At 52.3% G+C, this 26,509-nt stretch overlaps 1 non-coding gene across 1 annotated transcript; it reads left to right on the forward strand.

The window, feature by feature from the left end:
* The first annotated feature begins 15,398 nt into the window (after positions 1-15,398).
* TRNAR-CCG (transfer RNA arginine (anticodon CCG)) lies at positions 15,399-15,471 on the forward strand. The gene has a single exon. It is a non-coding gene; the product is annotated as a tRNA-Arg (tRNA).
* The last annotated feature ends 11,038 nt before the right edge of the window (positions 15,472-26,509 follow it).

A 26,509-nucleotide genomic window follows, 5' to 3' on the forward strand; every position in this document is an offset into this window, starting at 1 on the left:
CTGAGGCGACTGTTGAACCCTTCGGAGGGCCAGTCTTCGAACCCCTGATCAGTAGGGGGGGCTCGGAGCCCGGTTCCTTCGCGGAGAAGGGTCCTTTTCGGGGTATCCCCCTTTCCCGGTCCCTGTTGCAAGAGATAGAGAAAGAGGAAAAAGGAAAAGGATACGAAATCGAATGACGTGGCGTACCTTTTCTGACGCAGTTATTACGGCGAAGGTGAAGCGTCGCGCGCTTCTCCCGCCAGAGGCGCCGCCTGTCCCGCCGCGGAGTTAATGCGACGGGGCGAGTGGTTGGCGGGGCGGCTGTTGCGCGTGCGCGATCCGTTCGAGGAACGGGTCACGGGTGCACCGTCTTCACGCCGTGAGAGGAGGCTCTCTTGCTGTCCCGGGACGGGACGTGAGCCTGGCTGACGACGTGACTGCTGCGTCCGCCCGCCTGCCACCGCCATTACTGCCGGCCCACTTTCGGTCGCTTTGACCGACGCGCCAGGCTGGCGCTGCTGGGTCGCCTCGAGTCGCGGCATAGGCTCCGCAACTGAAGAGGCGCGACGGTGGCACAAGTGGCGGTGCGGTTGCGTGCGTGCAGCAACTGGCGCGCCGATTGCTTGACACGTGGGCCTGGGCTTCCAAGCTGGCGTGTCAGAAGTCGGAGAAGCGCATCCACCTGGCGCGGTTGCATGCCGCCTGCATGGCTGGCCGCCCCTTCCGCCCGTTGGTCTGGGCAAAAGTGGGGTGTCGCTTGTAACCGCTGGGCGGTCGTGCGCACCACGCGCGGCGGTTTGGCTTCTTCTGCCCTGAGCCGGTTTGCATGACATGCGGGACCCAGCCCCCGAGTCGCAGGGGAGGGCCTTGGAGCGTGTTGGAGAAGACTTAGCCCGCGGCGTCTGGGGGCGCACGTAGGGAGAGTTGCCTTTAAAAGGAGGGAGACTCCTTTCAGAAGGCAACCATGTCTTCTTCCTCCCTTATGCGTCGTGTCCTTCCATCTTCCAAGCCCCCGGATGGGTGGTATCCGCCGCCTTTCCGCCTCCTTGTTGGAGGAACGCAACTCCATGGGAGTTGGTACCTCTCAGCCATCGTTCGGCTTCAAGGATTTTCATCAGGCAGCCCGGTCGCACCCCTCCACCGGCGGTCACCCGAGACAGCGACCTCCGGCTTGATGGTGGGGGAAAGCGAGCCGGGCTGCGGCCTCTGCCCCTCCCTCAGCCTCAAGGATTTTCATCACCAGGGCTGGGGAGGGGAGTGCGCCGAGTTGAGGTCGGCCCCTGCGTGGGCGGCGGCCCGCTCCTTCACTCAGTGATCGGAGGGAAGGGCGGCCGTCGTCCGTGGCGCTGGCAGCTGCAGCGTGCCTGGCTTTCGAGCGCGAGTGGCTTCGGGGCCGCTCGTGGTGCCGGCATCCGCCATGGCAGCTTGAAGAGGTTCTGCTGCCGGCAAGATAGCCGGGGCCGGCCACGGACTGACCTCCAACTCTACGGCCTTCTGCCCGTCCTTGCCTTACGAGTTTTGGCATGGGCGGGGGCCTCCTGGCAGCGGCATCTAGCCTGAGGTCAGCGTTGCCGCTGCTTGGCCCCTCGGAGCAGAAGTCGTCGTAGTCGCCGCTGCTGGAGCAGGTGACGGCGCGCCATCCGTCGGCCTCCCGTTGCTCCGCAGGCCTTCCCCCTCGGAGTGGGGTTGTTCGTTCCTGCGGAGGGGAACCGGAGTTCCGTTTGTAATGGCACTTCGAATGCCAGTGTTTTTTGTTCATTGTGGCTGTCGAGGCCTGAACATGTATGTCATTTCGGCACGGAGCCGTGTTTTTTCCTCATTTTCGAGCACTAAGTCTCGCCTGTTGATTATCTGAACCGCTTTACCAAGCATGAGTCGCCCCGTGTCAAGGTGACGAGTGAGGTATCCGTATCCCGGAGGCGTAGGAATCCCTCGGCCCGTTCGGCCTTGTTGTCTGGGGCTCCTCTAGCTTAGTTAAAGAGACCCCTCGGCCGCCCTTTGATGGACCGAGGCCAGGGGTAGCGATATCAGTATGAACAGAGGCGGAGTTGGCTCGAGAATGGGAACCTGATTGGCCGGAGCCTAGTCGTGTCGTCAGCGGAGCCGACACCAAAGTCGATCAGCTGAGGCCTCGGGTCGGGCTGGCGCCCTTGGAGGCCGGTTGGCCGAGGCCCCAGGGGTAACCGGCCGAGCCGCCTGCTCGGGCCGGATTCCCGAAGGAGTCCCTGGACCGCGTTGCCGTCCGAGGCTTGGTCGGACTTTGCTGAAGACGTCGTCGATGCCGAGGGTGCTACGGCTCCCTTCAGCGTGAAGACCCGAGCCTGCAGGATCAGATCGTCTTGTAGCGTGTGCTTTCTGCGGCCGCCGAGGCCAGGAAACACACCCTCGCCGCGCTTGCGAAGCTGCGTCTTTTTTCCTCTTGTTTCGAGCATCTGGACTCTGTCGGTAACAGGGATGTTTGTGTGAGCGAGAGTTGCTTCTCGCGGAAGGGACGAGTGAGGTATCCGTATCCCAGAGGCGTGGGAATCCCTCGGCTCGGTCGGCCTTGCCGCTTACGCGTACTTTCACCCGTTCATGAGGCCCTGTCCCCGACTTAGTCGAGAAAGCTTGAAGGACTGCTTCGGCAGGAGAGCTTCCGAACGTGAAGACTTGTTCGGTCCACGGAGTCGCTTTATCCGAGCGCGAGTTACTTATCGCAGAAGGTGATGAGTGAGGTATCCGTATCCCGGAGGCGTAGGAGTCCCTCGGCTCGGTCAGCCTTGGCTGCTTACGTGTACTCCGTCGTTTCTAGGATCCGCTTTTCGAAGTAGTCGAGAAGTACGAAAGAAATCCTGCTAAAAAGAGATCCTTTTTCGAGGAAAAATTCGACGCAGAGGGGGTCTCCCCCCTTTTAGCCCCCGAGGGAGGGTCGGGCTTTGCCGAGGCTAGGCCGACCCTTCCTTGACGACTAAACTTTGCATGGGTGCGAGGTATATGAACAACTTGAAAACATCTTAAGGGTAGAAGCGACGTAGCTGTTTGATGTTCCAAGCGTTGCCGTAGATCTCGCCTTGATTGTTGGCCAGCTTGTATGTTCCGGGCTTCAGAACTTTGGCGATGACGAATGGCCCTTCCCAGGGGGGCGTGAGCTTGTGCCTCCCTCGGGCGTCTTGCCGCAGCCGAAGCACCAGATCGCCCACCTGGAGGTCTCGGGACCGGACCCCTCGGGCGTGGTAGCGTCGCAGGGACTGCTGGTACCGCGCCGAGTGTAGTAAGGCCCTGTCCCGAGCCTCCTCCAGCTGGTCCAGCGATTCCTCTCGGCTAGCTTGGTTGCTTTGATCGGTGTAGGTCCTCGTCCTCGGGGAGCCGTATTCCAGGTCAGTGGGCAAGATAGCTTCAGCCCCGTAGACCAGGAAAAACGGCGTGAAGCCCGTGGCACGACTCGGCGTCGTCCTTAGGCTCCAGACCACCGAGGGGAGTTCCTTCATCCATCGCTTGCCGAACTTGTTGAGGTCGTTGTAGATCCGAGGCTTGAGCCCTTGTAGAATCATGCCGTTGGCACGCTCTACTTGCCCATTCGACATGGGATGAGCCACGGCGGCCCAGTCCACCCGGATATGGTGATCCTCGCAAAAAATTCAGGAATTTTTTGCCGGTGAACTGGGTGCCGTTGTCGGTGATGATGGAGTTCGGGACCCCGAAGCGATGGATGATGTTGGTGAAGAACGCCACCGCCTGCTCGGACCTGATGCTGTTCAGAGGTCGGACTTCGATCCACTTGGAGAATTTGTCGATGGCGACCAGCAGGTGCGTGTAGCCCCCGGGCGCCTTCTGCAAGGGACCGACGAGGTCCAGACCCCATACATCGAAGGGCCAGGTGATGGGTATCGTCTGCAGAGCCTGAGCGGGCAGGTGAGTCTGCTTCGCATAGAATTGGCACCCTTCGCAGGTGCGGACAATTCTAGTGGCGTCAGCCACCGCCGTTGGCCAGCAGAAGCCTTGTCGGAAAGCATTCCCGACAAGGGCTCGGGGCGCTGCGTGGTGGCCGCAAGCCCCCGAGTGTATTTCTTGCAGCAGTTCCCGACCTTCGGCGATGGAGATGCATCGCTGGAGGATGCCCGAGGGGCTGCGATGGTAGAGCTCCTCTTCGTCGCCCAGCAAGACGAATGACTTGGCGCGTCACGCTACCCGCCGAGCCTCGACTTGGTCGAGGGGTAGCTCTCCTCGACGGAGATATTGCAGGTACGGGGCCTGCCAATCTCGATCTGGCATGGCCTCGCTCTGCTCTTCCTCGACGTCCAGTGTCTCGCCCTCGGGGGCCGAGGGTACCTCGGGCTGTGCCGAGGGTACCTCGGGCTGAGCCGAGGGTACCTCGGGCTCGGGCGCGTCGTCGAGCTTGACGGAGGGTTGATGCAGATCCCGGGAGAAGACGTCCGGGGGGACCGTCGTTCGCCCCGAGGCTATTTTAGCCAGCTTGTCTGCGGTTTCGTTGTAGCGCCGAGCGACGTGGTTGAGCTCGAGCCCAAAGAACTTGTCTTCCAGGCGCCGAACCTCGTCGCAGTAGGCCTCCATCTTCGGGTCGCGGCAGTGGGAGTTCTTCATGACTTGGTCGATGACGAGCTGCGAATCACCGCGGGCGTCGAGGCGTCTGACCCCTAGCTCGATGGCGATCCGCAACCCGTTGACCAGAGCTTCGTACTCGGCCACATTGTTGGACGCCGGGAAATGGAGGCGCAGCACGTAGCGCAAGTGCTTTCCGAGGGGCGAGATGAAGAGCAGGCCCGCGTCGGCTCCCGTCTTCATCAGCGACCCGTCGAAAAACATGGTCCAGAGCTCCGGTCGGATCGGAGCCGTCGGCAGCTGGGTGTCGACCCATTCGGCCACGAAGTCTGCCAACACCTGGGACTTGATGGCCTTCCGAGGGGCGAACGAGATTGTTTCGCCCATGATTTCCACCGCCCACCTTGCGATCCTGCCCGAGGCCTCTCGGCACTGGATGATCTCCCCCAGGGGGAAGGATGACACCACAGTTACCGGATGAGACTCGAAGTAGTGTCGTAGCTTCCGCCTTGTCAGGATCACAGCATACAGCAGCTTTTGAACTTGTGGGTAGCGGATCTTGGTCTCGGACAGCACTTCGCTGACGAAGTAGACCGGCCTCTGAACGGGCAATGCATGCCCTTCCTCTTGCCTCTCGACCACAATCGCGGCGCTAACCACCTGCGTGGTCGTGGCGACGTAGACCAAGAGGGCTTCTCCATCCGCCGGGGGCACCAAGACAGGCGCCTTCGTAAGGAGCGCCTTCAGGTTGCCGAGGGCTTCCTCGGCCTCAGGGGTCCAAGCGAAACACTCGGCCTTCCTTAAGAGGCGGTACAGAGGCAGACCTCTTTCGCCGAGGCGTGAGATGAAGCGGCTCAGGGCCGCGAGGCACCCCATGACCCTCTGTACACCTTTTAAGTCCTTGATGGGTCCCATGCTGGTGATGGCCGCGATCTTCTCCGGGTTGGCTTCGATGCCTCGCTCGGAGACGATGAACCCTAGGAGCATGCCTCGGGGCACCCCGAAGACACACTTCTCGGGATTGAGCTTGACTCCTTTCGCCTTGAGACATCGGAATGTCACTTCAAGGTCGGAGAGGAGGTCGGAAGCCTTCCTTGTCTTGACTACGATGTCATCGACGTAGGCCTCGACTGTGCGACCGATGTGTTCGCCGAACACATGGTTCGTGCACCGCTGGTACGTCGCGCCCGCATTCCTCAAACCGAACGGCATGGTGACATAGCAGTACATGCCGAACGGCGTGATGAAGGAAGTCGCAAGCTGGTCGGACTCTTTCATCCGGATCTGGTGATACCCTGAGTAGGCATCGAGGAAGGACAGGGTTTCGCACCCAGCGGTGGAATCCACGATTTGATCGATGCGAGGCAGAGGGTAGGGAACCTTCGGACATGCTTTGTTGAGACCAGTGTAGTCTACACACATCCGCCATTTCCCCCCTTTCTTCCTCACAAGCACAGGGTTGGCAAGCCATTCGGGATGGAATACCTCTTTGATGAACCCTGCTGCCATTAGCTTGTGGATCTCTTCGCCAATCACTCTGCGCTTCTCCTCGTCGAATCGGCGTAGAGGCTGCCTGACGGGTCGGGCTCCGGCCCGAATATCCAGCGAGTGCTCGGCGACATCCCTCGGTATGCCGGGCATGTCCGAGGGACTCCACGCAAAGACGTCGGCGTTTGCGCGGAGAAAGTCGACGAGCACTGCTTCCTATTTGGGGTCGAGCCCGGAACCGATCCGGATCTGCTTGGCGGTGTCGCCACCGGGGTCAAGAGGGACGGCCTTGACCGTCTCCGCTGGCTCGAAGTTGCCGGCATGGCGCTTCACGTCTGGCACCTCCTTGGAGAGGTTCTCCAGGTCGGCGATGAGGGCCTCGGACTCGGCGAGGGCCTCGGCGTACTCCACGCACTCCACGTCGCATTCGAACGCGTGTTTGTACGTGGGGCCGACGGTGATGACCCCGTTGGGGCCCGACATCTTGAGCTTCAGGTAGGTGTAGTTGGGGACGGCCATGAACTTCGCGTAGCATGGCCTCCCTAGTACGGCGTGGTAGGTTCCTCGGAACCCGACCACCTCGAACGTCAGGGTCTCCCTTCGGAAGTTGGAGGGCGTCCCGAAGCAGACGGGGAGGTCGAGTCGCCTGAGGGGCTGGACGCGCTTCCCAGGGATGATCCCGTGGAAGGGCGCAGCGCCTGCTCGGACGGAGGATAGATCGACGCGCAGGAGCCTGAGGGTCTCGGCGTAGATAATGTTGAGGCAGCTGCCCCCATCCATCAGGACCTTGGTGAGCCTGACATTGCCGACCACGGGGTCGACGACGAGCGGGTATTTCCCCGGGCTCGGCACATGGTCGGGGTGGTCGGCCTGGTCGAAGGTGATGGGCTTGTCGGACCAGTCTAGGTAGACTGGCGCCGCCACCTTCACCGAGCAGACCTCCCGGCGCTCTTGCTTGCGATGCCGAGCCGAGGCATTCGCCGCATGCCCTCCATAGATCATGAAGCAGTCGCGGACCTCGGGGAACTCTCCTGCTGGGTGATCTTCGTTCTTGTCGTCGTCGCGGGCCCTGCCACCCTCGGCGGGTGGCCCGGCCCTGTGGAAGTGACGCCGAAGCATAACGCACTCCTCGAGGGTGTGCTTGACGGGCCCCTGATGGTAGGGGCACGGCTCCTTGAGCATCTTGTCGAAGAGGTTTGCACCTCCGGGGGGCTTCCGAGGGTTCTTGTACTCGGCGGCGGCGACAAGGTCCGCGTCAGCGGCGTCGCGTTTCAATTGCGACTTCTTCTTGCCCTTCTTCTTGGCGCCGCACGGAGCAGACGCCTCGGGAGCCTCTTCCGATGGGCGGCCCTGGGGCTGCTTGTCCTTTCGGAAGATAGCTTCAACCGCCTCCTGGCCAGAGGCGAACTTGGTGGCGATGTCCATCAGCTCGCTCGCCCTGGTGGGGGTCTTGCGACCCAGCTTGCTCACCAGGTCGCGGCAAGTGGTGCCGGCGAGGAACGCGCCGATGACATCTGAGTCGGTGATGTTGGGCAGCTCGGTGCGCTGCTTCGAGAATCGCCGGATGTAGTCCCGGAGCGACTCCCCCGGCTGTTGCCGGCAGCTTCGAAGGTCCCAGGAATTCCCGGGGCGCACGTATGTGCCCTGGAAATTGCCAGCGAAGGCTTGGACCAAGTCGTCCCAGTTGGAGATCTGCCCCGGAGGCAGGTGCTCCAACCAGGCGCGAGCAGTGTCGGAGAGGAACAGGGGGAGGTTACGGATGATGAGGTTGTCGTCGTCCGTCCCACCTAGTTGGCAGGCAAGGCGGTAGTCCGCGAGCCACAGTTCCGGTCTCGTTTCCCTCGAGTACTTCGTGATAGTAGTCGGGGGTCGGAACCGGGTCGGGAATGGCGCCCGTCGGATGGCCCGACTGAAGGCCTGCGGACCGGGTGGTTCGGGCGAGGGACTCCGATCCTCCCCGCTGTCGTAGCGTCCCCCACGCCTGGGGTGGTAACCTCGGCGCACCCTTTCGTCGAGGTGAGCCCGACGGTCGCGTCGATGGTGCTCGTTGCCGAGGTAGCCCGGGGCCGCAGGCGCGGTGTTGCGCGTGCGCCCGATGTAGACCGAGGCTTCCCGCATGAATCGGGAAGTCGCGGCGTGAGGTTCCGAGGGATATCCTTGCCTTCGGGAGGCAGCGCTTTCGGCCCGTCGGGCCGCAGCGCCTTCCAGGAGATTCTTGAGCTCTCCCTGGATTCGCCGACCCTCGGTGGTTGATGGCTCCGGCATCGCGCGGATGAGCATCGCTGCGGCTGCCAGGTTCTGACCAACCCCGCTGGATGCGGGCGGCGGCCTGACCCTAGCATCGTTGGCGACGCGGTGCTGGAGACCTTGGGGCAGGTGACGTATTTCTCCGGCCAGGGGTTGGCCCACCCATGCCTGTCCGACGTCCCGATGGATCGGCTCAAGCGCTCCTGTTCCCTCGTTGAGCCTGGCCTGCGCCTCGCGGACTTGCTCGAGTTGTGGGTCGTAACCCCCCGCCGGAGCGGGGACCACAGCTAGCTCCCGTGGGATGTCGGCGCGAGGCGCTGGCCTAGGGAGATCACCGTCCTCCGGCATGCCAAGATGGTTGCCTTCGGAGGGATCCCCTAGCTCGATGTGGAAACATTCGCGGCTTGGGCCGCAGCTCTCGTCGCCAAGGCTGTGGCTTCCGTCGGAACAGTCGGAGAGGCAGTAGTCACATGCGGTCATGAAGTCTCGCACGGCACTGGGGTTGCCAAGTCCGGAGAAATCCCAACAGATGCTGGGATCGTCATCTTCCTCGGACCTAGAGGGCCCGTAGGTCGAGACGTCCGTCAGCCGGTCCCAAGGCGACCGCATACGAAACCCCAGTGGGGTTGCACTCGCCTCAATGAGAGTGCCCGCCAAAACGAGGTCGTTTGGCGGGTTGAGGCCGAGTCGAAATGACGCAAGATGGGAGTTAGTTGGTACCTTTTGGTCGACGAGGAGCGACGTAGTCACATCGGGAACTGGTTGCACCGTCATCTCAGGTACGAGGGCGACGTCCTGCAGGCTTTCCGCGAGCGCGCTGGCGTCGTCTTCTTGTTCGGGGTCAGCGCGTCGCGGGGGGACGGCGCTTGCCTTCGTCTTGAACGCGAGGTCGACGTCCGGCGTGCCCTCCGTCGGGGCGTCGGGGGCGTCGATTCGCTCGACGGCCAACGAAGCGCGGCCTCCCGCCTGGCCTTGATGGCCCCGCCTCCTCCTCCGTTGGCGGGGGAGAGAACGGAGCGAGCCCGAATGTTGCTCTTCCACCACGCGGGGAAGATGTCGTCGATTCCGCCGTCGGCGGGCGGGTTGTCGGCCGCCATTGTCGTCGTCGCGCGGCGGTGGAAGGAGTATCATGTCTTAGCTGCCGTCGAAGGACATGAACTCAAGAGTCCCGAAACGAAGCACCGTCCCGGGCCGGAGGGGTTGCTGGAGACTGCCCATCTGGAGCTTGACGGGGAGCTGTTCGTCAGCACGCAGCAGGCCCCTACCTGGCGCGCCAACTGTCGGCGTTTCGAGACAGGGGGGTCCCTAAGCCGACGAGTGAGTGTGCTGCGTGCCCCAGCCCAGATGGGTCGAGCGCGTGGGCGAGCGCGAAGGGGGGAGAGGCGAGGTGGCCGGAGTCGAGCGTGAGAGAGGTGGAAGTCCCGCGGCCTTCGTGTTCGTCCCGCGCCCAGGTCAGGTGCGCTTGCAGTAGGGGGGTTACAAGCGTCCACGCGGGTGAGGGAAGCGAGCGGCCCCAAGAGAGCGCCTGTCCCGTCCTCGGTCCCGCGCGACCAACCTTTTCTAAGAAGGCCCTGGTCCTCCCTTTTATAGTCGTAAGGAGAGGATCCAGGTGTACAATGGGGGGTGTAGCAGAGTGCTACGTGTCTAGCGGAAGGAGAACTAGCACCCTTGGTACATGCCAATGTGGCAGCCGGAGAGGTCTTGGCACCTTGCTGGCGTGATGTCGTGGCGGTCGGAGGTGCGACGGAGCCTGGCGGAGGGACAGCTGTTGGAGCGGTCGAGTCCCTGCTGACGTCGTCCTGCTTCCGTAAGAGAGCTGGGGGCCACCGTCGTCACAGAGCTTGTGGAGCGCCATCATTGCCCATCCGGCGGAGCTGGCCGGATGGGACGCCGGTCTTGTTCTCCGTGACCTGAGTCGATTCGGGGTAGGATGATGATGGCGCTTCCTGTTGACGTGGCGGGTCTGTGCCCTAGGCAGGGTGACGTGGGGGCTCCTCCGAAGCCGAGGTTGAGTCTGTCCTCTGTTGCCGAGGCCGAGCCCGAGCCATGGGGTCGGGCGAGGCGGAAGTCGTTCGGCCGAGGCCAGGGCGGAGTCCGAGCCCTAGGGTCAGGCGAGGCGGAGTTTCGTCGTCTTCCGGGTCTTAGCCCGAGTCCGAGCCCTGGGGTCGGGCGAGGCGGAGTTTCGTCGTCTTCCGGGTCTTAGCCCGAGTCCGAGCCCTGGGGTCGGGCGGAGCGGAGTTCGCCGTCTTCCGGGTCTTAGCCCGAGTCCGAGCCCTGGGGTCGGGCGGAGCGGAGTTCGCCGTCTTCCGGGTCTTAGCCCGAGTCCGAGCCCTGGGGTCGGGCGGAGCGGAGTTCGCCGTCTTCCGGGTCTTAGCCCGAGTCCGAGCCCTGGGGTCGGGCGGAGCGGAGTTCGCCGTCTTCCGGGTCTTAGCCCGAGTCCGAGCCCTGGGTTCGGGCGGAGCGGAGTTCGCCGTGGCGCTTTTGGCAAGGCCTAACTGCCTGTCAGACTCACTCTGTCGAGTGGCACCGCAGTCGGAGTGGCGCAGGCGGCGCTGTCCTTCTGTCAGACTGGTCAGTGGAGCGGTGGAGTGACGGCGGTCACTTCGGCTCTGCCGGGGGCGCGTGTCAGGATAAAGGTGTCAGGCCACCTTTGCGTTAAATGCTCCTGCAATTTAGTCAGTCGGTGTGGCGATTTAGTCAAGGTTGCTTCTGAGCGAAGCCAAGGCCTTGGGCGAGCCGGTGATGTGTCCGCCGTAAAAAGGGGGGCCTCGGGCGAGACGGAAGTCTCTCGAGGTCGGCTGCCCTTGGCCGAGGCTAGGCTCGGTTGAAGCGTGATCGAGTCACTCGTGTGGACTGATCTCTGACTTAATCGTACCCATCAGGCCTTTGCAGCTTTATGCTGATGGGGTTACCAGCTGAGAATTAGGCGTCTTGAGGGTACCCTTAATTATGGTCCCCGACAGTAGTATTTTCCTCAAGATACTGTTTTATTCTCTTTCTTCTTTACTTATATGCTACATCAACTTTTCATCACATATGCCATGCACTCCCTCCGTTCTTGATAGTCATATAAGCAAAAGAAAAATTTCCAACAACGATCGTATAAGGGCTAAAGCTAATAAATGACGTACAACTCGATTCTACTCTATCCGTTCCAAAATATAGTTTTTTCTAGTCCATTTTTTCTATCCACATTCACCTAAATAATAATAAACATAGACCTAAATGCAAACTGCATTCATATGTTATTTAATGAATGTGCAATTAGTCTAAACGAATTATATTTTAAAACGTAGTGAGTATCAAAGATGGATAGACGGAGTATTAAATAAGCATGCTATCAATAACCTAACTCAGTAACTCATCGTGGCAATTGTTTGGATTGAGGCAAACAACATGAGGCACCGAGCCTGATTGAGTAAATAGGTGCGCAAAAATGTATAGGGTTTGTGTTCTTAAAACCGAGAAGGGAAAACTCTCCTATCCTAATTTGCGCCACGCTCGATTTATGCAGTTTGTAAACAAAAAAAACTAGTTTCTATCTAGCTATGTGCCAGATATTGCATCATTTCTATATATGAAACGCGGTTCAAAACGGCCACAGAGACAGCATCCACGTAGTTCTATTTTTCTCGACCGTCCGATCCGATATTGACAGCATCACCAAGTGTTTCTTTTCATCAGCGGACGACAGACTTCGTTCTCGATTATTCCAGAACCCACGCGACGCCTTCCCAGTTCCATGCACTGTATAAAACACGTAATTTCGCAGTCGCCAGGTGACGGATCGAAACAACTCGAGTGGGCGAGCTTGCAGTGCACCGGCGGGCACCGATCAACAACCGACGCGTCCCCGTCCCCTTCTCCCTCCGTCTCCTCGTCGAAGCGCTCGACATGTGCCCCACCGGCACCTTGCCGTCGATGGCCCTGGTGATGCCGGTGCTGGCTTCTCCACGGTGCTGGTGCCACTCTCAATCCCCTGTCAACAAGCACCACACGAAGCCTCTACTAATGCTACTGCTACCCACAGACGCGTGCATCGACGGCGGTGGAGATCAAGTCATGGCAACGAGGTTGCAGCACCGGAGGAGGATATGTCACAGGGGCGTGTGTTCTGCATGGGAAAGAGATCTCCATTCCTTCGGTAAATTAGCACTTGCTCACCTGCGTTTGTATTACAACTCAATGTTGGCTCCTGTTCCTTGCGTTTTCCATTCCTATATCTTCTCATTTATAAAATATGCTTCAAATTCTATCGATTTGGGCTGCTTGTATGTGGGTCTAGCATTCTTGTGTTGGGATCTACTGAAATAATGACTTCGTCCATAGGAATCACTGGATTTCTTTTGTCTGATACTCCATTTTAACTGTTCTTCTCCAACATAAGAACGTGTGCTTCCGGTGTAGCTTTATCTTTTCCCCTCTTTTTAGGGTTCGACATGCACCCTTATAACTTATTTACTCTGTATTTACTTGCAAAATGTACTGGATTTTCTCTCCCTAACCCCTCCCCTATACACGTTCTTCATTTCTAAGATCCACAGTCTTTTTAATCGCATATTTATTTTTTCCCTTACCTTACTTAGTCGGCCATTTATACTGCATTTTCGTGTTTATATTTTCACATCATTTTTTCCTTTTTCCTGAAAAAATGTAAAAATATGGTTTTTGTCTTAAAATCTTCTTAGACAATCGACATTATATTCTTTCTAAAACTGTTTTTTATTACCTTCACATGATTTTCATTCACCGGTTACTAACTCTCACATTTTTTTCTCTTCCTTTGGCCTGTAGAAAATGATGTTTAGCTTGGTGAGTGCTTCATAACTTCCCAAAGTGCAAGGTGCACACTCATTCTTCCTATACTCTGTATTTAAGTTTAGTTGATTTATGATTGTATTGCTTTTAAGATGGGCACAATGCATGCTTATAAAAGTTACAAAGTAACTTATTTTTCTTTAAAACTACAACAAGCCATCAGTCGTTATGCTTTTTAATGTTGGGTGGCTCTTCTTTCATCAAGAATACAATCTCTGAAGAGTTATACTGAATTTTTGTAGCAAGCTGATAATAACGAAAGGAGAATTGGTGTTTCTAATTGTTTCTATATATATAAGCTGCTACCAATGGTCCAGAGATGCTTAGAACAGAAACTTTTTTGATATGAGAATGCTAAAGAAATTCTGTTATGGGTTCAAATATGACTATATAACCATTTATAAATACTTTAGATATGTGACTTTTTTACTAATACGACATGTTATATGCAAAGAAATATGATATACTCTGTAAAACATGTTTCTAGAGCATTAATCTATCATACAAGTGAAGAAAACATACTAGAATACTTTAGTTTCACTTTGCATGCATTTTAACACATAATGTATATATCACTGTTTTCGGCATATCACCTCATGCTTAACGCATATTTCCTATTTATGTATGCAGGTTAGCTTTCCAAGTAACTAAAACTAACATAGATCCAACTAAGGTTAGCCTCCATATTAATTGGTACTTGCATGCTACCATCGAAATTGTTTTTCCAATTTTTTTCACTAAATACTAGGACCATTTTTAGGCAGCAAATGGATGATGTTTATCCTGTCGTCAACAAAGACATTACCAACCATCTTGAATCACCTCAAAAGAGTTCTTATTCTATAGTTGCATCTAAATTATATATAACTGAAACACATAATTCAATTATGTTTTATGTGTGCACTGTGCAGGTCCTCTAGACGAGTGCATCTTGTTTTTTTGGAGATCTTGTTGCTTTTGTACATGTAGATAAATAAGGAAATGCTTCTACCTCATCCAACTATATTTTTTGGAGCTTGAGACCGAAAATCCTCTTGGATCATATCCTTTTGGTAAAGTGGTTCGCATGCAATGCATATGGACATCTGGTTCCAGATTCGTGCTTGGATCATATCTGGCATCCTCTAGCCGAGATCCTCTTGCTTTGGTACATGTAGACCTATAAGGAAATGTTTCTACTTTATTGAACTTCATTTTGGACATTGAGACCGAGAAGGCCACTATTTTCTTTTGGTAAAGTTGTTCGCATCAAGTGCAGGTTGTATTTTCTTATTTTACGGTTCCTCTGTCAGCTTGGTCCTCGGTGCTTTCATTTCCTAAGCTACGTTTCCATTCTTCGTTCGTAGACGTTTTGTTTTAGTGGACAACTCATTTCTTTTGGGTGAAATGGTTCGTACCGTACGATGTTCAGATTTTGCTTTCTTTTATTTATAGACGCATCTAGGTTCCAAAAGGCCACTATTTTTCTTCGCTGGTTCATCCATTGTCTCTCTTCTCCGTTCTTCAATCTTAACCTTTTTTACGGCCCCAATTTTAGGGTCTACGGTGTTTACTAATATTTTCTAAAAATCTTGTTCCTCTCTAGTCCCAACTCTTCCATCTAATCCCTGGTTATTCTGCTCCGTCTAGGATGCGAATTTTTGTTGCATTTCATTTGTCCAACAAAATAGTTTTTTGTGGTCATACATTGTTGCAGTACCTTTTTGGGCACAATGACGATAGCAGCTTTCACGGCTACTTCTTGTAGAAAGAGAAGTAATCCAATTAGTTTTCTCCAATCTAGTTTCAATTTCATACCTTCTCGAGTTTTGTTACCTATTTCTAATGTTTGAGTTTTACCAAATTGCTTCTGATTTATAAAGTTATAACATCATGTGCACTCCTATGTCATACATGACATATTTTCTTATACACAGTCCACATATTATCTTTCACTCTTCCTTGAACCAAGTACACAACAACAAAAATGTTTGACAAACACTTTTACCATAACTGATATTTTCCTCCCATGTATACAGGTAGATATTTGGTTTTTACCCACACTTCAAGAGCAACACCACTTCTGGACAGAAGTCGTTTATGTGTAAATGCAGCGCCTAGAAACACATTGTTACCAGCTCTTGGTGCATGCTACTTTAATGCTACTTTGGTCTAATACTTATGTACTCATTATCCTTAGTAATAAATATTCTAGATGTAAAAATGTTCATGACACATTGACAAGTTTTACATGCTTATATAACAAGATTTTGCACCATGGTTTAACATGCGCGCATGGGCGCGCTCATACACTAGTAAACAATAATCACGCATCCCTTAAACAACAGGACCGCGTGGCCTAATGGATAAGGCGCTCGCCTCCGGAGCGGGAGATTGTGGGTTCGAGTCCCATCGTGGTCGCTATTTTTTTTAATGCTCGTCAAGGCCCGAGTGCGACGCCGATTACGAGCTTGGCTTGTGCCTGATTGATCGTCCGCACCAGAATTTTTGTGGTTTCCTTTCAAACTTGCTCTTATGTTCATGTCAGTCCAGTTTCTTGCGTAGGTGGTATGTCTTCCAAAAAAAAAAACCTTCTTGCATTTCTTTTTTTCTCTGGAAAGTGTGGGGAAACCATTTTTTCTCGGAGTGATGACAAGAGTTTTGCCGTGTACTGTATTATTACTAAGAGCATGATAGTAATACTACCTCTGAAAGAGGCATGAAGAGCGAGCTAGAAAAGAATCGGCTACTGATGCAGAGCTTTCTTTCCTTATGGCCAAGTTAAACAACAAAGAGTAAAAATTTCCATTGTATAGCCGAAATGTTGAAGCACACCATCCCCTCGTTCTCCGCTACAGGAGAACAACCGCAGATTTGCAATTTGCAATTTGCCGGCGCCACTCATTTATCGGTACCTAAAGCATGCACAGCCAACCATTAGAATTTACTGCTGTCCTAGAATAAAGAGGGGAGCAAAGTTGCTCACAGCGGTGAAGCCACCGTAGTCACCAGGCTCCTGAATATCCTTTGTCACCGAGCTGTTAGCTGCGAGCCGAACATGCAAGAAGGTTTGCCGAAATAGCGAGAACAACAGCAATGAATAGTGATAGCAACGGGTCGAATTCGAAACGGATATTATAAGTATTTGTCCGTAGCTATATCCACGATCACAGATAATATCCGTACGCAATTATACCCACGGATAGAAACTCATATTCATATTCATGTTCATCGGGTTTCGGATATCCATCGGATATGTCAAAGAACCATTTTCAACAATTCAAAGAAAAGAACATTTTGTTATCTGACAACAACAAAAGAGAACCACCACTAAGGCAATATACTAGTGCTTAATAGCATGCAAATCAAAGAAAAGAACATTTTGTTTTCTAGTTATAATATTTTATCATAAATATATTATATATGCAAAAACATACCAGAAAATCTCAGCACAGAGCCATCACCAAAGTAGCCGAGGTTGAATTTTTTAGTCAATGATAGTAGAATCATGTCCATCCTGGCAAACAACAAAAAAGATAAATGGTTAAATCAATGATGAGATTCAATAACCAAAAAATAAGAACATACTAAAGAGTTGAATCATGTTACCATTTCTTCCTCTTCATCTTCCAACCAAGTCATTAGTGCATTTATAAAACAGGATTGGTCGCCTAACATGTTAGCTCGGGTCCAAGCTTGCATACATATCAATCCTTCTACTATTTTTGGAGCAAGTCTACTACGATGTGGGCTAATTACTCTCCCCTAGTACTAAAGACAGACTCAGATGCCATTGTTGTAACATGAATTGCCATTACATCTCGAGCATTTTTTCTCAAAGTTGGATACTTGATCCCTGCATATTGCCACCAATTGATGATGTCAAGCTCTTGAGTTCTTGACAGTGTTGGCTCCTCCAAATACAAATCCAACTCAGTCCATACAAAGGTTGAATGCTCTTCTGGTTCCTCAAACAAGAATTTGTCAAATATGCCGAACATAAGGTCATAAACTTCATTGAGGACAACGAAGTGGAGCACGAGACCAAGTCCCCTGTCGAGCAAGTCTGCGAGGCGGAGCAGGGCAACACATAAATTGTGGTGTTATAATACTTTGGTATTTGCACTTTGGTCCAAAAGTGCACCAATTTTACACTTAGCCCCCTAGGGTTCTAATTTAGGGTTTTCCAGGGGTCTTTTCAGGGTTTTTAGCACTTTAGGGTTTTGGTATCACTAAAGTCCTTCAAATGTGATATCTTATGATCATATCTCATGTATTTTGATGTTTTCACATATTTGGGCTTCACTTATATCCATAAACCCTGATCTGAGGTTAAGCACTTTACCCTAGGGTTAACCACACATCAAGTCATGTCAGTACAACTTGTTTGAAATTTTTATCTAGTGAATGCATTCTAGGTGTAACAAACACATGATATGCCAATGCTCATGATGTGATGCTCAAGTTTTAGTGACAGTAACACCAGGGGTGTTACAGAGCACCGGGAGGATAAGGAAGGGGAATGTTTTGGCCTGGTTTGGGCATGATGGTGGCCTTGTTCTTCTGGTATAATCTCTAAGGTAAGGACATGCAAGGAAGGAAATAGCTTCGATGTTGGATCTCATGGCAGTGAGATCGCAGAGCCGGACTAGTGGGTAAAGTGTACCCCTCTGCGCAGAGTTTGAAACCTATTCGAATAGTCCGTGTCCACTGGTATGGACGAGTCTGGTGTGGTATGACAATTAGTGCTTTTATCTTCAGAAAAGGGAAGGTGTGTGAGTATTTTTGGAAATAAAAACAAGGCCACGAAAGCGGGGAGCTCTGTGGTGGTTGAGTGTGAAAATGTGTTACCTCTCTCTTTTCTGGGTAAAAACATCAAGTATCGCCTTTCTCTGAGAAAAATAAAGAGTGACTACAACTCCACCATACCAAGCATGTACTGTATAGGTCTCTCCCTCTTTACGGGTGGGATGGGCTTGCGGAATACGTAAAGTATTCACACAGATTTATTTATGTTTTTAGCTACTGAAGACTTCCTTTCCGCTATGTTCGACTAGAAGGGGGTTGTGTCTTGTAACATCCCAATTATGATCCCAAGGTTAGAAACCCTAAAACTCCTAAACCCCCCTAATTATCTCCTAAGACCCCCAGCTCATGAGACATTTCATTCATCATATGCATACACTATGGTTGTTAGTAGCACCTCACATAGAATATTTTGACACCTAAGAAATATAGATAAATATTTGTTTAACGGAAAAGGGAGATTATAGAAAAGAAGAAAGTAAAATAGATTTGGAAATAGGAAAAGAAAAAAAGAAAAGGAAATTTCTCTTCCCCCCGGTTGGGCCAGTTTTCGGCCCAAGTTCCCCCCTCTCTCTTCCGCGCGCCCGCGCTCTCCCTCGTGGCCCACTCGGCCCACCTCCCGCGCGCCCGCACCCGCCTGACAGCCCGACCCCGCACGTCGGCCGCTCCTGCCCTCTCCCCCGCATTCGCTCTCCCTCTGTCAACCCGACCCCGCTTGTCAGCCCCTCCCTCGCGCCCATGATCAAGCTATCGGCGCGATCACCGCCGGCCACCACCCGCCCCGTCGCCTCACCATTAATGCGCTCGCCAGCAAGGTTTGGCGCCTTGCGTCCCTGTCTCCTTGTGCCTGCCCGAGCCATACCGTCACCCGGTCTGCCCGAGCCATCCCGTCGCCACCACTTTGCGCCATCATCGCCGCCGCGGGAAGCGTCGCCGGTGCTCGCCACCCCCTTCCTCCCCCTCCCCGTCCGCCTATAAAAGGACCGCCCCGAGCTCCCCAACTCCTCACCCCGGCCTCGGCCACCTCTTCCCCCTTCCCCGAGCTCGATTGAGCCAGCGTCGCCATCATCTTCATCTCCGGTGAGCTCCCCCCTTCCCCTACTTGTTGGGTTTTGGTCAAATTAGTGTAGCTCTTGAGCTCCACCACTTCACCACGAGCACGACACACCTTTTTCCCCTCGCCTATTACACCTGTTGGCCTCGCCGGCGATCTCACCGCCGCGGAGCTCGCCACCCGCCGTGGACCGGCCATCCCGAGCGTCCACCGGCCAAATTGACTCCACCTCCGTGACCCCCTACCTCCACCCGTGCTTTGCCACCATTCCGTCAACACAGAACTGGAACACCGGCGAGGAACCGCCGTCGGGTTCACCGGCGAACGGTTCTCACCGCCGCGGACCGCCCTCCTCCTCCCCCCTGACGCCGTTACCCCCTCCTCTCTCTGGCGCGTGGGCCCGCGCCCACGGCATCAGCCGCGCCGTCCCCTCTCCTCGTGGATCGTCTGGCCCATTCAGCCGCGGCGCCGCAAGCCCGCGCTCGGCTGGGCCGAAATCCCCCAGGCCCTGCTATCCAAAATCCTTTTCCCTTTTTATTTTCCCCTTTTTCTTTTCCTATTTTCATATAAAAATGCATATATTGATATTTTATGCACCAAAAACAATCTAAATAAATTATAGGACACAAAAAAAATAATATTTAAAACTTGGCACACTCCACCAAGCCACCATATGGTTGATGTATTGTTCATTACCTATTTTTGCTAGGAGAAGAGGGATTCAGTCGTTCGGAATTTGTAGCTCCGGAAGAAGGGCAGGAACCCGACCTCTCCGAAATAGATCTTTCGTGCTAGGAGAACTTCGACGAAGGCAAGTCCATCCTTCCCTTGATGCATAAATTACCTACTCTTTCTACCACTACCTAAGCCGGGAATAAGGGTTGGGTCCTTTGCATTGTGAGAAGAGAGATAACCCGCATTAAAGAATATCTTTTGAGTACAAAATGTGGGATGAGAAAAGGGTGGTGTTTTTACTAAACGATGTTTTCAAAAAGTGTATGATGAAGGGTATTCACCCTTATCACATTTTGAGTGGGATAATTAGGGACTCCCTGGTTTAGGGGAGGGCCTCAGGTGATTGGCTCAGCCGGGTTAGGTGTGAGCAGAAGGATTGTCCCCTCATATAAGGACCGGTTTGTCATCCTTCACTACCTGTACTCATGACAAGTACAACCACTCGAGACTGTATGGGTAGTCACTCAATCTGAACTCGTACGGTCCAAACCCCAGGGTTATGATGGCTGGGGAGCACCGGGAGGATAAGGAGGGGGAATGTTTTGTCCGGTTTGGACATGGCGGTGGCCTGACTCCTTCCGGTATGACCGTTAAGGTAAGGACGTGCGAGGAAAGAAAGAGATTCGGATTTGGGTCTCATTGGCCATGAGACCGCAGAGCCGGACTAGTGGGTAAAGTGTACCCCTCTACGCAGAGTTCAAACCTATTCGAATAGTTCGTGTCCACTGGTATGGACGAGTCTGGTGTGGTATGACAATTAGTGTTTATGACCTCCGCGAACAGGGAAATGTGTGAGTGGGTGTTTTTGGAAATGAAAACAATGCCACGGGAGCAGGAAGCTCAGTGGTGGTTGAGTGTGAAAATGTGCTACTTCTTCCTTTGGGGAAAACCATCAAAGTATTGCCTTTTTCTAGAAAAAAGAGTGACTTTAGCTCCACCATATAAAGCATGTATTATATAGGTCCCTCTCTCTTTACGAGCGGGATGGGCTTGCGAAATACCTAGTGTATTCACCCAGATTTATTTATGTTTTTCAGCAGCTGAAGACTTCTTTTCTGCTATGCTTGACTAGAAGGGGGCCGTGTCTGCACCCAGTCTGCCTGTGGCTTGGGCTAGTTGAACTTCCACTGTGCTTTGTATTTCAGACTCGCTAGAGCTTGTACTCTGGTATTGTAATAACTTTTATTCGAACTCTATACTATTTGAAGTAAGGAATGTGGTTACTAGCCTCCTAGGACTAGTAATTGTATCACATTTGAGTCCCAGAGGATCGGGACACTTCATGTTTGCACCCAGACTGCCTGTGGCTTGGGCTAGTTTTCTTCCACTCCGCTACGTATCCAAAGCTCGCTAGAGCTTGCTTTTGGTAATGTAATAATTTTATGTAAGACTCTATGCTATATGAGGAAATGAATGTGTTTACTAGCCTCCTGGGACTAGTAATTGTATCACATTTGAGTCTCAAAGGATCGGGACGCTTCAACGTGCGAGCCGTCACGGGTGAGGCACCCGGGCGCTCCACCAAAAGCAGGCCGGAGAGGCGATGCCGTGGGAAGCGTGCTACCACTATCAAGCAACGCCCTAGCCAACTTGCTGCCTCTGCTAGTTGGCAAGTAGAGGAGGCACCGTCGCCAGTGTTCGAGGTCGTCGCCAACCATCCATAGAAGGACAACAACAAGCACCCCATGAGTCTAGCAACCGAGAGGTGTACGCGCGCGGAGTCCTCTAGCTCGCCATGCCCCTCATGGCTGGAGGCCCTAATCGCATACGATCGACGTGATCACCCCAGTAGGGTGGTTTTGGTCAAATTAGTGTAGCTCTTGAGCTCCACCACTTCACCACGAGCACGACACACCTTTTTCCCCTCGCCTATTACACCTGTTGGCCTCGCCGGCGATCTCACCGCCGCGGAGCTCGCCACCCGCCGTGGACCGGCCATCCCGAGCGTCCACCGGCCAAATTGACTCCACCTCCGTGACCCCCTACCTCCACCCGTGCTTTGCCACCATTCCGTCAACACAGAACTAGACCACCGGCGAGGAACCGCCGCCGGGTTCACCGGCGATCGGTTCTCACCGCCGCGGACCGCCCTCCTCCTCCCCCCTGACGCCGTTACCCCCTCCTCTCTCTGGCGTGTGGGCCCGCGCCCACGGCATCAGCCGCGCCGTCCCCTCTCCTCGTGGGTCGTCTGGCCCATTCAGCCGCGGCGCCGCAAGCCCGCGCTCGGCTGGGCCGAAATCCCCCAGGCCCTGCTATCCAAAATCCTTTTCCCTTTTTATTTTCCCCTTTTTCTTTTCCTATTTTCATATAAAAATGCATATATTGATATTTTATGCACCAAAAACAATCTAAATAAATTATAGGACACAAAAAAATAATATTTAAAACTTGGCACACTCCACCAAGCCACCATGGTTGATGTATTGTTCATTACCTATTTTTGCTAGGAGAAGAGGGATTCAGTCGTTCGGAATTTGTAGCTCCGGAAGAAGGGCAGGAACCTGACCTCTCCGAAATAGATCTTTCGTGCTAGGAGAACTTCGACGAAGGCAAGTCCATTCTTCCCTTGATGCATAAATTACCTACTCTTTCTACCACTACCTAAGCCGGGAATAAGGGTTGGGTCCTTTGCATTGTGAGAAGAGAGATAACCCGCATTAAAGAATATCTTTTGAGTACAAAATGTGGGATGAGAAAAGGGTGGTGTTTTTACTAAACGATGTTTTCAAAAAGTGTATGATGAAGGGTATTCACCCTTATCACCTTTTGAGTGGGATAATTAGGGACTCCCTGGTTTAGGGGAGGGCCTCAGGTGATTGGCTCAGCCGGGTTAGGTGTGAGCAGAAGGATTGTCCCCTCATATAAGGACCGGTTTGTCATCCTTCACTACCTGTACTCATGACAAGTACAACCACTCGAGACTGTATGGGTAGTCACTCAATCTGAACTCGTACGGTCCAAACCCCAGGGTTATGATGGCTGGGGAGCACCGGGAGGATAAGGAGGGGGAATGTTTTGTCCGGTTTGGACATGGCGGTGGCCTGACTCCTTCCGGTATGACCGTTAAGGTAAGGACGTGCGAGGAAAGAAAGAGATTCGGATTTGGGTCTCATTGGCCATGAGACCGCAGAGCCGGACTAGTGGGTAAAGTGTACCCCTCTACGCAGAGTTCAAACCTATTCGAATAGTTCGTGTCCACTGGTATGGACGAGTCTGGTGTGGTATGACAATTAGTGTTTATGACCTCCGCGAACAGGGAAATGTGTGAGTGGGTGTTTTTGGAAATGAAAACAATGCCACGGGAGCAGGAAGCTCAGTGGTGGTTGAGTGTGAAAATGTGCTACTTCTTCCTTTGGGGAAAACCATCAAAGTATTGCCTTTTTCTAGAAAAAAGAGTGACTTTAGCTCCACCATATAAAGCATGTATTATATAGGTCCCTCTCTCTTTACGAGCGGGATGGGCTTGCGAAATACCTAGTGTATTCACCCAGATTTATTTATGTTTTTCAGCAGCTGAAGACTTCTTTTCTGCTATGCTTGACTAGAAGGGGGCCGTGTCTGCACCCAGTCTGCCTGTGGCTTGGGCTAGTTGAACTTCCACTGTGCTTTGTATTTCAGGCTCGCTAGAGCTTGTACTCTGGTATTGTAATAACTTTTATTCGAACTCTATACTATTTGAAGTAAGGAATGTGGTTACTAGCCTCCTAGGACTAGTAATTGTATCACATTTGAGTCCCAGAGGATCGGGACACTTCATGTTTGCACCCAGACTGCCTGTGGCTTGGGCTAGTTTTCTTCCACTCCGCTACGTATCCAAAGCTCGCTAGAGCTTGCTTTTGGTAATGTAATAATTTTATGTAAGACTCTATGCTATATGAGGAAATGAATGTGTTTACTAGCCTCCTGGGACTAGTAATTGTATCACATTTGAGTCTCAAAGGATCGGGACGCTTCAACGTGCGAGCCGTCACGGGTGAGGCACCCGGGCGCTCCACCAAAAGCAGGCCGGAGAGGCGATGCCGTGGGAAGCGTGCTACCACTATCAAGCAACGCCCTAGCCAACTTGCTGCCTCTGCTAGTTGGCAAGTAGAGGAGGCACCGTCGCCAGTGTTCGAGGTCGTCGCCAACCATCCATAGAAGGACAACAACAAGCACCCCATGAGTCTAGCAACCGAGAGGTGTACGCGCGCGGAGTCCTCTAGCTCGCCATGCCCCTCATGGCTGGAGGCCCTAATCGCATACGATCGACGCGATCACCCCAGTAGGGTCCCGCATCAGGGAACTTACCCCTTATCGTCGAAGCAATCGTCGGACCGAAGCGTCTCTCCAAAGTCTTCATGGACGGGGAGGAGCAGACTCAACATCATGTACATAAAGACTTTTGATGCCTGGCTGCCAGTACTATGCTCGCAAACACATATGTCGGCTCAAGCCCTCCAGCCATCCCTATCACCTTGCTATTCGTGGTTTGGGGGTTGGACTTGGTTGGGCCCTTCATGAAAGCACCCGGGGGCTGCACTCACCTACTTGTGGCGGGGGATAAGTTCACAAATGGAGCAAGGCCAGACCAATTGCTGAGCTCACATCATCGGAGGCTGCAACTTTATTCTGTGACATCATGTACCATTTCGGGGTGCCCAACTCCATCATCACTAACAACAAGACCCAGTTTATGGGGGAACCTTTCCTGTAATTCTACGATGACTTCAACATCTGCATCGACTGGACAGCGGTGGCACACCCGAAATCCAATGGACAGGTCGATCGTGTGAATGTACAGTCAACCAAATGATGCTCCCTGTTTATAATTGTGGCAAGCATCTGCATACCACCACCATAGCTTCTGAAGCTGATGCTACTGTATTTTACTTGACCATCAGGCTTCATTGGTTGATGGTGTTATCCTGATGAGGCCGGGTTGGCTTTGTGTTGCCTTTCTTCTTGATCAAGTCGCTAGTGAGGTGAGCCACTTCTTGCTTGAGTTGCTTATTTACCCTTGTAGTTTATTTTCAATATGTTTCTAAAATGACATTCTTAACACAAACTTGTTTGCAAAGGGTAAGTTTATATCATTAAACTAATGCAAGAAGTAGAGGTGCCATCAAAATTAATTATTTCAATTTTAGATGCCTCGAGGGTACTATGGACGGTTTATAGCTTGTTAGATAGATCATCATTATGTATGCTAAGGATTTTCATTTTGTTTGGCAAACTATCTGTTGGGGGCTTGCCTTACCAAAGATCCTCAAAATACCTTTGCTCTGTTGTATGCAAATGTGTTTCAGATATGCATTAAATCACAGACGAATCTGGCCTTTGGCCAAAGCAGTGAATAAAAGAGCTTTATCTGTGTGTACACACAACGAAGACACATGACAGAGGTTGCTGCCTTCGGCGTAAAGAAAGGATCAAGCGCGAGGTAGTGAAGGGGGAGAAGTTAAAGTCTTATGTGGCAAGAAAGAAAGAGAAAAGACAATATTGCCCATGTATCATTTGTTAATCACACATGTAAGCTTCATGGGCATGCATGTAATTTCATGAGTGATTGTTCGTCTTCCCTATAAATAGGTGAATAGTGACATGTATTAAGCCACCCTTTTAAGGGCCTTAGCTTCGTTTTGCTTAGCCTTTGAAGTATCTTCGAGGTATCCTGTGTAGGGAAGCCGAATGCATGCTTGTAAACTCGTTTAATACGAAGACAAATGGAATGAAAATGCTAAGGCATAAGAGATGATTCTTGCACTTCGTTACCTTTGCTTTATTATTTAATATTCTTCTGTCCATACTTCTTCTCGAGAACCTTCGTCTTCAAGTTATTACTTCGAACAAGTAACAACATGTGGGAGAAGGTTCATACTCCAAATTGTGTTGCCTTGTTTTTGATGCCATGTAGCAATCGAAAACAAGTGATCAACATTGGCGCCCACCTCCGGTGACTCCACGACCACAACAACTCACATCATGCCATCGAAGAAGGTAACAACAATCGGCTCTGTCCTTAGGACCTTGGACCCTAATCAATGGGACCAAGTTTTCCTCAGGGAGGCAAGAAACTAGTAGAGGAATGCCATCAGCACAAACCGCAAGATGAGGAGCTTGATCAAGAGATCGATAACCTCTGTATTCTCTTGAGAAGTTGTTGCAGAAGATGGATGAGTACATAAGGGCTGACAACTACTTTTGCCAAAGAATGGAGGAGTTACACAAGTACACCGAAGCCACTAGGTGCTTTGGCGGAAGATTTCATCCAAGGCATGTTCGAAGCATCCATAACCCGGTGCAGAGTGAAGAAAAGTCAGCCTAGTCTCAGGGTCAATCAGCACAACAACAAACAAGCTCTCAACAACAATCTTCTCATAGCACATTCTGACCGCCAGCTTTGAGAGGGAGAAGGGGAGGCCAAAGCTTTGGAGACAAGTTTAATGCACCCCCATGGAATCCATTTTATTTATTTTGTGGTGAGGACAAAGTCCACACAGCAAGAACCTTCCTCCATACAATCAACAAGCAAAAAGAGCTTACTTTGTCAACCACTCAACCTTCACAGTCGAAGGAGGTGTTATGTACATCTTCATACTGTTCACCTTATGTTTCATAATATGTCCAGCCTCAGTCATAGGAGCCAAGGTTGCATCTACCTTCGGCCTCAAATGCTTCAAGTAACCTTGTGATGAGTGTGTGGTTGTCTTCTTCTTCCTTTGCCCCAGGACCACCTCTTTATGATCAGGCCCCCTGGTCATCCCAAGTTTCCAGTGCAAGATTTGCAACAAGGGGATAGAAGGGAGGGATCCGAAACTCGTACTGTTAACAGTATGGTCTCGGAGATGAAGCATATATACTGAAGACCCCAAGGGGCTGGGTAAG

The sequence above is a fragment of the Zea mays genome, chromosome 2, assembly GCF_902167145.1.
Source record: "Zea mays cultivar B73 chromosome 2, Zm-B73-REFERENCE-NAM-5.0, whole genome shotgun sequence".
Taxonomy (NCBI): Eukaryota; Viridiplantae; Streptophyta; class Magnoliopsida; order Poales; family Poaceae; genus Zea; species Zea mays.